We start from the raw sequence: 16987 nt of genomic DNA, 5'->3' as shown, positions 1-16987 counted from the left end.
AGATTGACGTTTTCTGGGAACTACCCATCTAGGAAATTATTTTATTTATAGTTTCGGCATTCACTTTGTGGTATGACATAATGAAATTTAAAAGAAAACACTCCCCAAGTGGTAAAAAAACAAGTTTTTTCTTTTTTTTATTTCCAAATTTATTAATTTTTAATTTAAGTTTTGCTTTGTAAATACAACTATTTAATTCTTCAATTTATTGAGACACGTTCAACCTACAAAGTCTCAAAGACACAACTCTAAAATTTAGTCTTAGCTTCACATCGGTGTTTGAAAATGATGCGGAATCCATCGAAACACATGTCACAATAGATTTTAAGAAATATTGGTATTTACCAAGTAAAACTTAAATTAAAAATGGATAAATTTTACAAAAAAATGACTGCCGAATCGATTAATGAAATTGGGAATATATTATTGAAAATGTACCGTAATATGAGTAATACATTGAAAGCTGTCCCAACCGCATTATAGGATCTGATCGGACCTTTTTGCTAGAAAAAAATGCTTTTCAAGAGCAAAGCATTTTCATTCACGTCTTTAAAATTATTGAAAATGTGAAACAAAATTGAATAACTTATTTATTTTTTTTACAAAAATGTTAATAATATTAGTATATAACCACTCACCGAGATTTTTATGTCAACCGGTTTCGAGACGTACCCGTCTCTTCGTCAGGACAATCACTACCACAGCATGCAAACAATACCACCCTTCACCACCATAGCACCATTTACACACTCAAAACTACACATAATGTCTAACACATGCTATTTTTGGTCGACCCGAAGACCAACATGTACTAAAGAGTTCAGCACAGACATGCAAGTGCATGTTTAACCTCGGCGCGTAACGCATATATTAACAATATTACTACGATTTTTGTAAAAAAAAATAAGTAAAAATGACTAACCACAAAGTAAATGCTTTAATATTTATAATATTGAGAATAAAATTGAATAAACTTAGTCAAACCTATTCTCTACATCAAAATTTTAAAATCTGGATTAAACCGATTCATTCATGTATTTATGGTAGGTACTCGTCAATATGAGTCCAGAGAAATCGGCTTGTGACGGAATAATGTAAAGTTTTGGGAAACTTAATGAATTATTGACAAGCGATAATGTCTTGTTGTTCTGTGTCTTGTTCATGTAATGCCAGTCTTGCACAACACCACTCGGGTTATCACATGTAACGAGATTGTGAGACGTCTCGTGTGCCATTTTTTTCGCATATTTTCGTAACTCAATTGAAATATTACCTATTACAGAAATTCATGACGAAACTTTAATTAAACTTTCATCCATTCCATGACCAATTCTGGTGCTTCCTGGTACCTGGATTTTTTTTAGATGGGAGTTGGATTTATTATTTACCTTGCTTATTTTATTATTACAAGGTTTAAAGATCATTAAGATGATTTTTGTTTCTTGTACCTAAAAAAACATTTATTTTATTATGTGTTGAGAACAGGAGGGATAACCTAGTGTGGGCCAATCAGGAACTTCTCAGCATTTGTTCTTTCCTGGGAGAAAACCACGTAAAACTCCTCAGGAGAAGCCAGACTGCTGACTGTCGTCAACAGGCCTTCCGTTCAACTAGAAGAGGATTCGGCTGTTTATGTCCTAGTTGGTTTATGGTGCTAATGTCCTTCACTATTTTTACCATGGCCTGGATGGTGATCTGTTCTCTCCAATTGGACCACACTTGTGCTTTCTTAAGAGTTTCTGGAAGTGGGAATCCTCAGCATCTTGTTGGGACTATTCTAGGCGTTCTATTTTTTCTACCTTACCAGTTACCATACCTCTTTTAACTGGGCATTCTACTATGATTTTCTGCTGTGCGTGTCATGTCAGGTCTCCCTGACGTCGACTATCACTTGAGAGTAGTTGTCCTTATCTTGGGCAGCTCTAAACAACGCCTCGACGGTCCTGATCCCCGTCCATCTCGTATGTTTATAAAGGTGGCGCGAAGCATGGAAAGGCGTATTTTTTAAGGAACTCAAAAATCACTCAGATAAAACGAATATTTCTTTGTGGCAATCAGTAATATTTTATAATATTTGATTATTTCAGCTTGAGGTGAGTAGGCCATTCTAAAGCCTAGCTTCTCGTACAGAAAATTCATTACAGATATGACGAAAAGAGCGGAGTGACCCGAAAAACTAACTAACCATCATGCCACTTCTCCGCAGGGGTAGGCAGATAAAATAGAACGCCACACCAATATGTCTTTGCAAAAAATCTTCGCCTCTTCCACATCATGCGTCTCCTCATACATACATGCCGAATATTTGAAATACTTGATCATGTCAAAAATACTTATTTTATATGCATATATATCACAAATATGTGATCATGTCAAAAATACTTATTTTATATGCATATATATCACAAATATGTGATCATGTCAAAAATACTTATTTTATATGCATATATATCACAAATATGTGATCATGTCAAAAATTCTTATTTTATATGCATATGTATCACAAATATGTGATCATGTCAAAAATACTTATTTTATATATATATCATATCTAAAATATATATCATAACTTCTTGAACAACTCCTATCATATTTTTACTTTATTTTTTCACAGCTATATCAATATACTCGTATTCTTGACGCCACTGTTGCAAATTCTCTAATCTTTTATGTTTTAAATTTGGATGAGTGTTCTTCCCTAAGCACATACAATCTGTATACACCGCGTACTTTATTATGATCACAATCTTCATCGATATGTATACAATGGCCGGCATAGACTTAATATTGGTGTCGCATATCACATATCACAATTGCTTCCACCGTCAAGCTGCTGCAACGTGACTCCGGCCGGCTCGTGTGTTTCATTGCACACCGCTTTGCTTTCAGCCATTACGTATTGTACTGTACGATCACGGAACGAAGCGAGCTTTAAAATATATAATGTCGTTTCATATTCACGTCTCACTGTCGCCATTTTATAAATTCGGTGATTATTGTAGCCTCCAAAATGATTGACGTCAGGATATACTTGTAAATGGCGAGAACCTGCTTCTTGAAAATACGTGACATCTTTAGTAATCTCATCTTTCTGACAAAAACGTCAATCTGCGTATGAGAATTGTGGTGTTTTGTTTGGTCGTTGGGTAGATGCTTGATTGTGAAGCTATCCCTGCGGGTTCGATTCCCGCCAATTACAAAATATATTCAAGAAATATTTGTTTTCAATTGGTCTGGGATGTTTGTAACTGTACGGAGTTAAATTGTGGACCCTCAAGATCAGCACTTTGAACCGATTATAGGCATTCAAAATTTGACTACAGCGCTGCAATGGCGGGAATCGAGCCCACGACGCCCAGTTTCGCAGTCGAGCGTCTACCCAACTACGCCACGGCACCTGTCAAGTGAATTGTTTGCTGACAAATGAAACACAGTTTCTTGCAGTTTCAGCATTCTCTGCATTTTTTGCCACATAACGAAAGCCACTTTTTTCTCGAGCTGAATAAAGAATGCCTTTGTTTTGAAAGTCAGTTCGGATTCAATTATTTTTCAAGGTAATGATTTTTGCTTTTGATTATTTACTATTAAACTAAAACATTTGTTGAATTGGGAATGATTCGACAGATTTTATGTATATAACAGTATCAATTCCTAATATTTTTTGGTCCATCGCTTCCTTGGTGCCTTTTATAAAGATTTCTACACACCTGTCACTTTTTTTGAGTCGGTGGCATTATCTAAAAACGGAAAAGTATTCAATAGGTCTGTCATACTGCCGTGCTTAGCACAGAGGTGGTAACTGACATTTTATGTTTGATGGATTTTGGTTTTTAAAATGGTTCGACCAGGAAATAGTATGGTACTCTGATTCAGAATAAAAAGTTAGATTTATAAATTGTAACAACAATGAATGCCCCATTTTTCCGGTCTGCTTAGAAGATTGAGGTTTTAGATGGTAGGAATGTGTGAGGAATTAACGCAAAACATATATAAGAGGCGAATGTAGTTGGAAACAAAAGCAGAGGAAGATCGAGAAAAACTTGGCATGTTCAAGTATTTAAAATATTTGAAAGTGGTCAGGTCAGGAGTCGGAATAATCGGTGGGTATGTATAAGAAGAACTGTGGAATTCGGAAGAGGCAAAGAATGTTTGCAAATAAATAGTGTGGTGTTTTTTTTATCTCTGCCTGCTTCTGCTGAGAAATGGAATGATGGTTATATCCCAGTCAAGGTTTTATCCTAGGGGCTAAATCCCCTAGAAATACTCATGATATGTTTTTTTATGGAAAAATGTTAGGTTTTTGAAAGTTTTTTGATGAACTTCTTGCACCATTTAAAAAAATCAAAGATTGGCTATTATGATAGCAACTGACATCGACCAGTTCTGTTGTCTCCATTCATATTTGCCTTTTTGGTTGCTAGGCCTGTTGTATCATACTTTTTCTTCTGTTGGTGTTCCTTTGGGTAATGAAGTAGTTAATTTTATGCTTTGGTGGTCTTAAAGTATGACTGATATGTCGCAACCAACTTTACTTGATGGCACGAGATTATACGTTTCTTGATGAGATACATTTCTTTATGCAATAGGATATCAGATACCCCTTCCGTGCTTAGCATGGCAGCATAGTCAATGGCGGAGTGACGTCATAGCTCGGCAGCCAATGGTAGATTCTGCATTAGCGTATCGACCAGTGAAAGTGATAAAAATAAAGATTGGACCAAAGAATTGCTTCCACAACAGATGACTCTCGCTCGGTCGTAAATACTATAAAGTCGTTTGGTTTCGCTAATGTCACGGTCAGGGAACACAATAGATCGGCCGCTTGCCGTAAGAAAACTTTGGTTTTTATATCTGCAGGCATATCGTGGCTTTTTAACATTTCGCTCACTCCTTTCAACAACGTCATATATCAAAAATCGAAAATTTTCAGTTGTGTATGTTTTCGGAATGCCCAGAAAATGTTCTATATTCCAGCAAAAGCGGCATATTTTTAACTTAATATTTACCCGTTACAGAGCAGAAAGTGTTGTTTGTGCATTATGAAGAAAAGGTATTGTTTAATTTTTTTTTTTAAATATACTAAATATTTTTCTAATGAAGCAATCTATTCAGGTTTTACCTAAAAAGATCTGATGCAGAGTAAAAAGTTCCATAAGTGGTTTGAAATTTATTTTTAGTACATTTAATTATATTTTTTAACTTTAAAAACGATCTCCCGAAAAATCTAGTTTTTTGATTTATGACGTTGTTGAAAGGTGTGAGCGAAATGTTAAAAAGCCAACTTCTGCGGGCTAAAGACTAAAGACAGATTTTTTAACTAGATATTAGTATATTATTAGATTAAAACCAATATTTTTAGCTTTTCCACTTTTTTATTTGACCAGCGACCGGGTTTCGTCGTTACCGACATCATCAGACTGGTCGGTAACGACGAAACCCGGTCGCTGGTCAAATAAAAAAGTGGAAAAGCTAAAAATATTGGTTTTAATCTAATAATAAATTAAAAATGCAATTCCATCACGAAGTGTCAGTGGATAATATAAATCTATTAGATATTAGTATTTTTTGTTTAGGACTATAAAATAATTTTTATGTAAGTAATAAGATATGGAATTGAATTACCTCTTAGAATCAACAACATTTTGAGTGTGTCCAAATACTTGTTCACTCCTCACTTCCTTCACATTCATACATCTAGTCATACTTGCCCTCCGATTACGTAGAGCTGATCTTCTTACATCATCTCACCAGAATTAAGCTATTTATTACATTACTCTCATTTACTTACATTACTTACTATATTTTTACTTAAATTTTTTTGTAATTTGAATTTTATTATGTGACACTATCTATGTATTTGTGAATTCATAAATTCATGCCTTTAGAGAGATAGCGAATGTTTTTGCCTAGAATTTTCACTTAAGAATTACAAGAAATTATAGTAACTTTAAATATAAAGAGTAAATCCACTCACGAGTAGGTATAGGCTACAAAACTTATAAAGTTGAAGCCTTCGTAGGACCATTATAAGCGGTGTTGCATAAGCCGTCGCTAGAGTCACTTGGACCTTAGGAAATTTAAAAAAAATGGACCTTAGGTAATTTTAAAAAGAATTTTTAAAAAATTAGGTTATTTAAAAAAAATATTGCAGCCCATCGCCCATTCAAGGCGAAATAAACATTATTATTATTATTTAATTTTGTTGTGATAATGTCTTTTTGGTGTAGTTTATGACGTGAATTTTAAGAAGCGAATTTGTAAAATAACAGAAGAGTGATTATGTAAATTCGGAGTGCAATGTGGTACGGCATGGTATTGTCAAAGGTGTCATGGCAGTTCGATGGGGTATTTACTCCAGTAATTGACGTAGAAAAACAACAACAAAAGTTTAAAACATTGACTTAAAAATCGAAAAATTATCTTATATAAGGTTAAAATTAAAAAGATATCTTATTAACTAATAATAAGTAACAATAAATAAGAATAATAAAAAAAAACAGTATTCTAAATATGATTACTAAATATAAGGACTGTAGAAAAACATTTCTAAGGGCCCAGTATTTGTTATGTCGTAATTTAATTTTTCTAAATCTAATTGACTTTTCTTAAAACACCGTTTTCATATTGAAAAAATGAGTTTTTCTTCGAAATAATTTCGTGGTTCAAAAGTGTTATTGAAAAGTAAGGAGATTATTTTATGCTTTGAATATTGAAAGCATTAACTTTGTGGATCATGTAATATATTATTTTGAGAAATAAAAAGACTTTGTTTTTTGATCCCGTCACATTTTTATTAACAACCGACTAGTTTCAGCAACAACCTGTTCCCCTCTTCAGGGTTTAATTTATGTTAAACCCTGAAGAGGGCAACAGGTTGTTGCCGAAACTATGTAGTTGGTCTTTTTATTTTCTAAATAAAAGATTATTTATTTTGTATTTTTATAAATGTATATTCTAAAAAACAACCAAAAAATATTCAATATATATTAAACCATGTCCGCTCCCTAGGTAGAGCATATGGAGTCCACAAACTGTCTCCATGCTTTTCTGTCGGCTGCCAGCTCCTTTGCATCCTCCCAAGTCAGATCCGTGTCCCGAAGTTCTGACGAGAACATATACTTATTCAATATTTAAAATACATTCTTTAAAAAACGTGTGACCTCTCCGGTGGTCGGCCGGTGATTGAATTATGAGTTTGCGTTGTATCCCTTTAAGCAATGTCTTAAAACTGGTGTCAGTACCTTCGAGAGATAAGCAGATGTGACTCTGTTTTATTTCGTAACGAGGAGTGAAATGAATGCAGACCACGAGTTGTCTTGCGGAATGATTGAAAATTAATCGGCCACACTATATGGAAATCTGGTGGCAGAGCGACAGAGGCTGGAGACGGCGTATGTGGCGCGTATTGTAGTGTAATCTCGCAAACATTCACTATACAGGCATCTTTAAATGTCACCGTATTTAGGTAAACGTGGTCATAACACTTACCATATATCGATACTCCGATAGCTATTCAGAAACCTGTACGATTATATTAAAAGTTAGTTTTTTTTTGGGATTAAAAATTATTGACAATATTCAGTTTTGCTATTAGTATTTTTATTTAATTTAATATGGTTGCAAAAGTTGTTTTTACAATTTTAATTAATTTTCTAGACATTTTTACTTTTACGATCTAAAAATTAATAACGCAGTTCTCTCCAATAAAGAGACTACATAAGCTCTTGTGCTTGGAGAGGGACTTACATTTATTATGTATTGTTTATGTTTGTTGGTAATCAAATTTATTTTTATTACATAAATCCCTCCCTTTTAACTTGACATTGGTAAAAACATTAAATTCTATATATATGTATATATATAAATAAATATATAATATATATATATATATATATATATATATTTTAAATCCCTCCCTTATCAATTTAAAATCGTTATTTCTGTAGTAAAATTGTTTTATTAATAATAATTTATTTTTAATTAATGTTTTCCTTAGTAATTATCACAATTCCTTAAAATCTACTGTGACACGTGTTCGATGCATTCCGCATCATTTTCAAACACCGTATGTGAAGGTAATTCCAAATTTTAGAGTTGGGTCCTTGGGACGTTGAAGGTTGAAGAGGGGGTACGAGCTGTTCCTTATTTTTTAAGTAAAACATTAATTAAAAATGGATAGATTTAAATTAAATTTTAGATAATTTAATTAAAAGCATACAGAACTACGTACATCATAAACTAGTGGCTTCTACAACAGTATACAAAATAACCATAATAATTCTGAATTGATGCCACATAAAATTGTAAAAATTGTTTCAATTTAATGCTAGACCCTTGCAGAGTCCTTGTGTAGCCCCAGGACTCCGCGAAGCACACTAGACTGACAGTACAGAAAACTGAAATGCATAGGTGATGAGTAATGAGTAGTGAAGATACACATAGAATTTGTACTATTTTTTAAGGCACGACGTGTGCCAAGCTTAGCTAATGGTGAAAGTAGACCGTCATCAAGTTATACTCTCTATGCCATCCACGACACCCTCCTGTGTAGTATGACACCTATATCGTCAAGTGTTACGTCTTGTGACCAATAACATGACTTGTGACATAACGTTACTATAGTAAGCAGTGCATACTAATGTATTTTAAAATCGCAGGTGTATGTATAATTGACAGCGAATATTAAAATAGGACGAGCCATTCTGATGGGCGCAGAAAAGAAAGCGGCAAAAAATATTCATTAATTGGTTCGGCAGTCACTTTATGATAATATTAATCCATTTTTAATTGTAATTTTACTTGGTAAAAACCACTATTTAAAAATAGTGGTATATACCAAATAAAACTTCAATTATAAAAAATATATACATTTGAAACAATCGTTTTTATTTATTGTTATTTTTGGTGTTATCCCTATTCGTTTTAAAATTTAAAAATGTCTTTTGTGACACGTGTTTCGATGCACTCAACACCATTGTTACGGTGTTTAACAATGATATTGATAGCATTGTAACACGTGTCACAATCTAGTATAACAATATGTGGAGTTATTAAAAAAATGGTCATTTCATAAATTAAGTGGTATCTGTAAAACCACTATAACTGACCATCCCTAAGTTTCTTTTCGCGGGTAGTCAGAGAGGATAAAACGCCAAATTACTCTGGTAGGTATGAGGAGATGCATACATGTGGGGGAGACTAAGAACGTTTACAGAGACAGAGTGGTGTGGCGTTATTTCCTCTCTGCCTACTCCTTGCGAAAGCGGTGTGATTATTAGTTAACTAGTTTTTTCTACAATAAGATTTTTCATAATGAATGTGTGCAAAATTAATGGCTTTGATATTGATTTATAATTTTTTGTTTAAATTTAACTCTTCAACGTTTGTCTATATGTATGAATATATATATATATATATATATATATATATATATATATATATATGTATATATATATATATTATATATATATATATATATATATATATTTATATATATATATATATATATATATATATATATATATATATATATATATATATATATATATATATATATATATATATATATATATATATATATATATATATATATATATATATGTTAGGTAGATGCTCTACTACGAAACTGGCGTTGCGGGTTCGATTCCCGCCGATTGCAAAAATAAATTCGTGAAATCAAGAAACATTTATTTTCAATTGGTCTGGTTGTTTGTGACGTATTTTTCACATCTACCTTTTCTTTACTAACTATCCTACATACAGACAAGCTTCTGAAAATATAAACACTCCCTCAACTGTTGTACTCGCAGTATACTTATGTATATTATATCGTATATAGTTTTGATGTAAAAAAGTATTTTTTAGATAAACGTTTATTTTCCTTCTATTCACTGATAAGCGCTTCTATAGCGGATGTGATAGGGGACATTATATAATATTATTATATTCGGTGAATACCTCCATTTTAAATTCTTATCTAGCTTGTGTTTACCCACAAAAATGGTTATTTACATTTACGTTTCACATTTCTGTTAGATATTGATGTTACAGTACTAATATTGTGCGTTTGACCTAAATTCTAACTACGCCCGCCTATCCAGAAAAAACGAAACGCATTTTATCCCGTTATTCAATAAAAATAATAATAATTATTATTGATTAGTACAACAGAATAACATGATGTAACACAATGAAAAATTATTACCATTACACAGAGAGGCGTCCTGTCCAGCATCTTGGCCATGCTCCAGCCCAAGAAGACCGAGAAGAAAGCGCAACAATACGGCGGCTCCACTTTCCTGCCTTCAGACTCAGCCGATTTTTATTATTACTATTATTTGTTAACTGAATGCAGTCGAAATGCGATCCCTCAGACGAATGTGTGGCAAAACGATGTTTGATAGATGTTCGAATGATGAAATAAGGAAAGAATGTAAGGCTGAGATAAGCATTATCGATAAAATTAAGAAAGGTGTGTTGAGATGGTTTGGACATGTGGAGCTTATGAGTGAAGAAAGAACGGTTAAACAAATTTATGAGGCGAATGTAGTCGGAAAAAGAAGCAGAGGACGACCGAGGAAAACTTGGCACAATCAGGTATGTCAAATACTTGAAAGCGGCCGGGTCAGGAGTCGTAATAATCGTCGGGTATGTATGAGGAGATGCATGAATGTAGAAGAGGCAAAGAATGTTTGCAAAGACAGAGTGGTGTGGCGTTCGATTCTCTCTGCCTACCCCTGCGGGGAAGCGGCGTGATGGTTAGTTAGTTAGTTAGTTATCTGTTGAAATGAATGAAGAAATGAATATATGGCTTAGTTAGGGATGATTGAAAAGGCCAAGAAAGGTTATTTTTAGGACATGTGGAGCGAATGGATGACTAGAGAATGACTAAGATATTAAATTTGCAAATGCTAATGGGAAACAAAACGAGACCTACAGTAAGAAACTTACAATAAGTAAGCGAGTGTTTTTATCAAGAATTTTCACTCATGAATTACATGAAATTATAATAACTTTAAAGGTAAAGAGTAAACTCAGTCGCAAGTAGGTAAAAGCTATAAAACTTATAAAGTTCTAAGTAGGGCCATGATAAGCTACTATTACTACTTATACTACTACTGCTACTGCCATCATGTCGTTTCCCAGCAGGGGTAGACAGAGAGGATGGAACGGCACACTCTTCTATCCTGACATACACTCCTCGAATCTTTCACATCCATATACATATCTAATAATACATGCCCTCCGATTACGCATACTTTTGACACCAACAGATTTTATGTTTTGATTGATCTGATCGTGCCGAGTCTTTTTCGGCCGTCCACGTTCTGTTTTCCCGCTCACATTCGCCACATATATTTTCTTAGTCATTCTCTAGCCATCCATTCGCTCCACATGTCCATACCACCTTAAGGCACTCTTATTAATCTTTTCAATTATTCCTTGTTCAGCCTTACAACCCTTCCTTATATCTTCGTTTTTAATTCTGTCATACTATAATTTTCCACACATTTGTCGCCATGACAAGCGGTGTTGCAGACGTTTGGTAATAAAAAACAAAACACCTCAGTGCTAAGTAGGGCAGTATTAAGTAGTATACGCATGTATCGTTGGTAGGACAGGAAATACCTAAAAGTGAATTAACAGTGTATTTTACGATGATTTCTATGTATTTATTGCACAGTTTACAGCCCTGAAACTCCATATTCCGAGCCTAGGTCAATAAATTGACAGTGTGAGTGTAATAATAATTTAGAAAGACGACCATAAAACACTTTACAGCTCACAACCCGAGGCGACCAAATGGACAGGCACTTAAATCTCTAAATATGACAATACCATGTGCACATACCCCATGCGGCCGAAGGGCTCATCGCAGGGGTGAGCAACCATTACTCGAAGCAAAAGTTTGTTTTACTTGTGGTGATTGGCAGGAAGAAAGAGAAGAAACTAGAATAGAGAGTGAATAATAATAATGCAAGGCTGACTAATCGGTTATTAAAAAAAATAAACACTTGAATATACCACTTATTGAGTTTTATTTTTATATACGACTTGGTACTTTCGAAAACTTAATATTTAAAAAAGAATATACCACGTAATGAGTTTCATTTTTATATACGACTAGTTTGTAACAAAATATTTAGGGGTATATATATTTGTTTTATACTGGGGGATGTTTTCCTCTATAGCCAGGAAGAAGATACACACACAACATATATGCAGCGGAGGGCTGCAGGGGGCTTGGAGGGGCTTATTAAATTAGACTTGGGCCGGCGAGCCCCTTGTTAAATTTAAAAAAAATCAATATTCTCTTATTAAATCAGTAATCTACTATAAAAAAGTCATTTTGTCACTTTGTCGTTTGATGTTCATTTTGAGTATTTTTTCTTATTTTTAATTATTATGTATTATGGATAGTCAAAACAAAACCAACCTAACCTCCCCCTCCCCCACCCGTTTCGCCCTTCACCTGCGAAGCCCTTGTTAAAATATTGGCAGCCCACCCCTGTATCCCCTGCACACACATATATATATATATATATATATATATATATATATATATATATATATATATATATATATATATATATATATATATATACATATATATTTATATATATATATATATATATATATATATATATATATATATATATATATATACATATATATATATATGTATATATATACATGCTGCCCAAGGAAATGACACGCGGAAATTATTCCAAATAACAAGGAAGATCTGCGGAAAGAATTCGGTAACCCCTGGAGCTGTGAAAAACACAAATGGAGTTACCGAATCTGACGCGGATCGTATAAAGGAAATATGGCGTGATCATTTCCACAGGGTCTTGAATCGCCCTCCTCCTCCAATCATCCTCGATATTCCCACGGAGGCTGCGTCAAGCATTCCGCGGGCGGTCGCCATACCTGATGGTCCACCGACACAGCCAGAAATTATAGCTGCCGTGTCGAAATTGAAAAATGGGACTGCCCCTGGTGTTGATGGTATCCACCCGGAATTCTTGAAATGCAGCGTTACTGGCATTATTGGCCCCTTACACCAATTAATGTCCAGTGTGTGGGAAGAAGAGCGATGCCCTAGAGACTGGGTAAATGGGGAGATTACCGTGTTACATAAGAAGGGTGATCCACTCAACTGTGACAACTACCGCGGCATTACGCTACTCAGCGTACCTGGGAAGGTGCTTGCCCACGTAATCTTGCAGAGAATCCGAGCCCCCATTATGCAGGTGCTCAGAGAAAACCAGGCAGGGTTTCTGCCTGGCAGGTCCTGTGCGGATCAAATCCATAATATTCGCCACATTCTACAGCAGAGCCAGGAATTTAACAGTTCTCTGGCGATGTGTTTTGTAGACTATGAGAAAGCGTTTGATAGTCCGCACAGGCCCACACTCTGGAAAGTACTGGAAGCTTATGGGGTGCCTGCGAAATTAGTGGAGCTAATTAAGTCCCTTCACCTCAATAGTGAATGCCGAATGAGAGTTGACGATGTTGTCACGGATTGGTTTGGGGTCTCTACCGGAGTCAGACAAGGCTGCGTCCTTGCACCGTTTCTCTTCATCATCCTCATGGATTTCATTCTTCGAAAGTCATTACCATCTGACCGAGGTATATCCATCTCCCCCTCCCGGAAACTCTGCGACCTAGAGTACGCAGATGATGCTGTTTTAATTGATGACTCCGTCGAGGGTCTTCAATTGATCGTCGACAGGGTAAATAGGTACTCTACGCACATGGGGCTTACAATAAATGTTGCAAAAACCCATGTGTTGTGCAACAGCTCATGCCTAGATGCCCAACAACCCTTGACGTTGAGTAACCAGCGCATCGAAAGGGTCGAGAGTTTCAAGTACTTGGGAGTGTACGCGACTGAAAATGGCAGCCTTCAAAAGGAACTGGGAGTGCGATTAGGACTCGCTGGGTCCGCATTCAACAGTATGAAGGCTGTCTGGAGATCGGATTTATACTCGGTGAAAACCAAATGCCGCCTATACAATGCCTGCATTGCTCCTGTTCTCTTATACGGCTGTGAAACATGGCACCTTACAAGGGCCCAAAGCAGCCGTGTACTAAGCTTTGAGAACAGGTGTTTGCGGAGAATCTTAGGCGTGCGGTGGTTTGACTTAGTGAGGAATGAAGAGATAAGGCGTAGGACGCAGCAAATCTTGGTCACAACTGTCGTCAAAAAAAGGCGATTCAGTTGGCTTGGCCACGTACTCCGCATGCCTCCTGAGAGCCTTAATCAAGCTTGCCTCTTTTACAAGGCATCAGGTTCGCGCCGCCCAGGACGACCATTGCTGACAATTCGTAGGCAGTTCTCGTCAGAACTTCGCGACGCGGATCTGACTTGGGAGGATGCAAGGGAGCTGGCAGCCGACAGAAAAGCCTGGAGACAGTTTGTGGACTCCATATGCTCCACCTAGGGAGCGGATATGGTTATTATTATTATTATTATATATATATATATATATATATATATATATATATATATATATATATATATATATATATATATATATATATATATATATATATATATATATATATATATATATATATATATATATATATATATATATATATATATATATATATATAATATATATGCGTTGCCCGTGAGCAAACGATTTACTACATCTGCCATGAAAAAAAATCCTGTTATCTGTGGACAAACATCGGTAGACCCAGGTAGATTGGGAGCCATCGCCAGACGTTAGTATCCCAAGACGTCACGAAGTTGTGGATAATGACGTCCCACATGAGGAGCCAATATTTACTCTTGATAACCATCCCAGAAACGTGCTCTCTTTTCTCGGAAACGGTTCGGGCTTGAAGCCCCATGGATAGTTTAAAAAAAATAACAATGGTTTTGCGACGAAAAGTAAAAAATGTCAAGCAGAGCAGATATAATACATTCGCCTTTGTTTTCAAATATGTAATTAAATTTTTAAGCTTAACGCAAATGAGATCTCTCTGCCTACCCCTGCGGCAAAGCGGCGCGATGGTTAGTTAATTCGTACCTCAAGACCCTCATGATGTTACCACGACATAACATCGCCATATATCGCATAAAAATAATAATAAATTCAGATTATTAAAAAGCGCCATTTTTGTAAAATACTACCTCAAGGGCGCTTATGACAATCTAACAACGTACTAGCAGTACACAGTGGAGTCTTGGTTCCATCCCTAATGTATGAAAGTGAAGCATAGAATTATGACAATAAGGTGACAATTTTAAACGGCCTTACCAAAGTAAATATTTAATTTAATTCTTTAATACGTGTTCGTGTAAGATGAAACTCAGAAATCATGCATAAAAATGTGTTCTTTATTATGCTCAAACTTTCACTAACTTCGTTTAAATACTCTGGTTAATATGTTAGTACGAGTGTAATGTCTGTACAGTTCTGAAAAATGTACTTAAAATTTAATCTTCACAGAAAAATGACTTTCATTTTTTGTATAATAGAGTTTTTCGTGGGCAAAAACTCTCTAGTTGTATTTAGAAAATTTATTTTATTGTGCATGTTTTCTGCAAAAAATCTAGGTACATTGTGTTGTATTTATTCCGCATAATTGAATTTTTATTCAAACAGAGTGTTGTACCTTTTTTTACCGTATTACAAAATTAAATTACTACATAATATCAAATCATAATTTAATAATATTCGCTTAAGCACGCTTGTCGTACTGGAGGTCCCAGGTTCGATTCCCAGGGGGGGGCGTATATATATATATATATATATATATATATATATATATATATATATATATATATATATATATATATATATATATAACTATGTACCTACCTATACATTTTATTAAGTACTTACATATAGTACCTACATAAAACAGATCTACCACCAGATGTCGCCTGCGTCGCACTGAATAAAACAAAAGACATCAAATAGAAAAAATATAATATCTTGAACTGTCAGAATCAGATAGATAGATAGAAAAATATTAAAAAGATAAATTAAGAATAAACTTTAATTACAAAGCAACACAATGTTTATTTTATTATTATACACCAACTTTACATATTATTTACACCCAATTTACAGAAGAAAATTATTACCACGTTATATATATATATATATATATATATATATATATATATATATATATATATATATATATATATATATATATATAACTGATTTTTTCACTTTAATATTTATTCAATACTACCCTCAACTGGTACCTGAAGTTGAGGACTTTCAACTATCTAAAAAACATGAAAGTGGTCAGATCAGGAGTCGGAATGATCGGCTGGCATGTATGAGGAGGTCGATCCATGAATGTGGAAGAGACGAATATTTTTTGAAAAAAAACACGGTTGTGCGGCATTGTAATTTCCTTGCCTGCCCTTGCGGAGAAGCGGTGTGATGATAAAATACTACCTCAATCTTCTTCCTTGCTCCATCCCATCTTATCATCTTTGTAGACTATTGGGGTTGGCTCTCCTCGACCTCAGGTTGTAGGTCCTTCTATCATGCTTTCAAATCATGTTGTCTTTCTGCAGCATCCATGGATTCTTTGGTCTTCCTCTAGATGTCTGTCGTGGAAGATCCATGGCGATCGCCTGGTTTACAATATGTTCAGGTTCTCTACGTCCTATGTGCCCATACCATCTCAATTGCCTTACCTTACTATTGATGTAGTTACTCCCAGGCTTCCACGAACTCGTGAACTCTTAATTTTGTCTCTAACTCTAAGGGACTCTCCAGCTGACCATCTAAATCTAAAGTTTAGATGGTTAGCTGGAATGTCTTCGACGAATTGATTAAATATCCGTATTATTGTCTAAAAATACTAAATATACTTTTATGTATTTTTGTGTGCAAAATAAAGCTTTGGCTGTAATGGGTACCAGAATACACATTAGCAGATCGCCACGATAATTAAATTTCCAGGTTTTGCATAAAGAAACCCACTAGACTCATTATCTACG

Source organism: Brachycentrus maculatus, unplaced genomic scaffold, assembly GCF_059751285.1.
Source record: "Brachycentrus maculatus isolate JH-2025_06_01 unplaced genomic scaffold, ASM5975128v1 h1tg000116l, whole genome shotgun sequence".
NCBI lineage: Eukaryota > Metazoa > Arthropoda > Insecta > Trichoptera > Brachycentridae > Brachycentrus > Brachycentrus maculatus.
The sequence above is the reverse complement of the archived record's forward strand: the minus strand, read 5'-3'. Positions refer to the sequence as shown.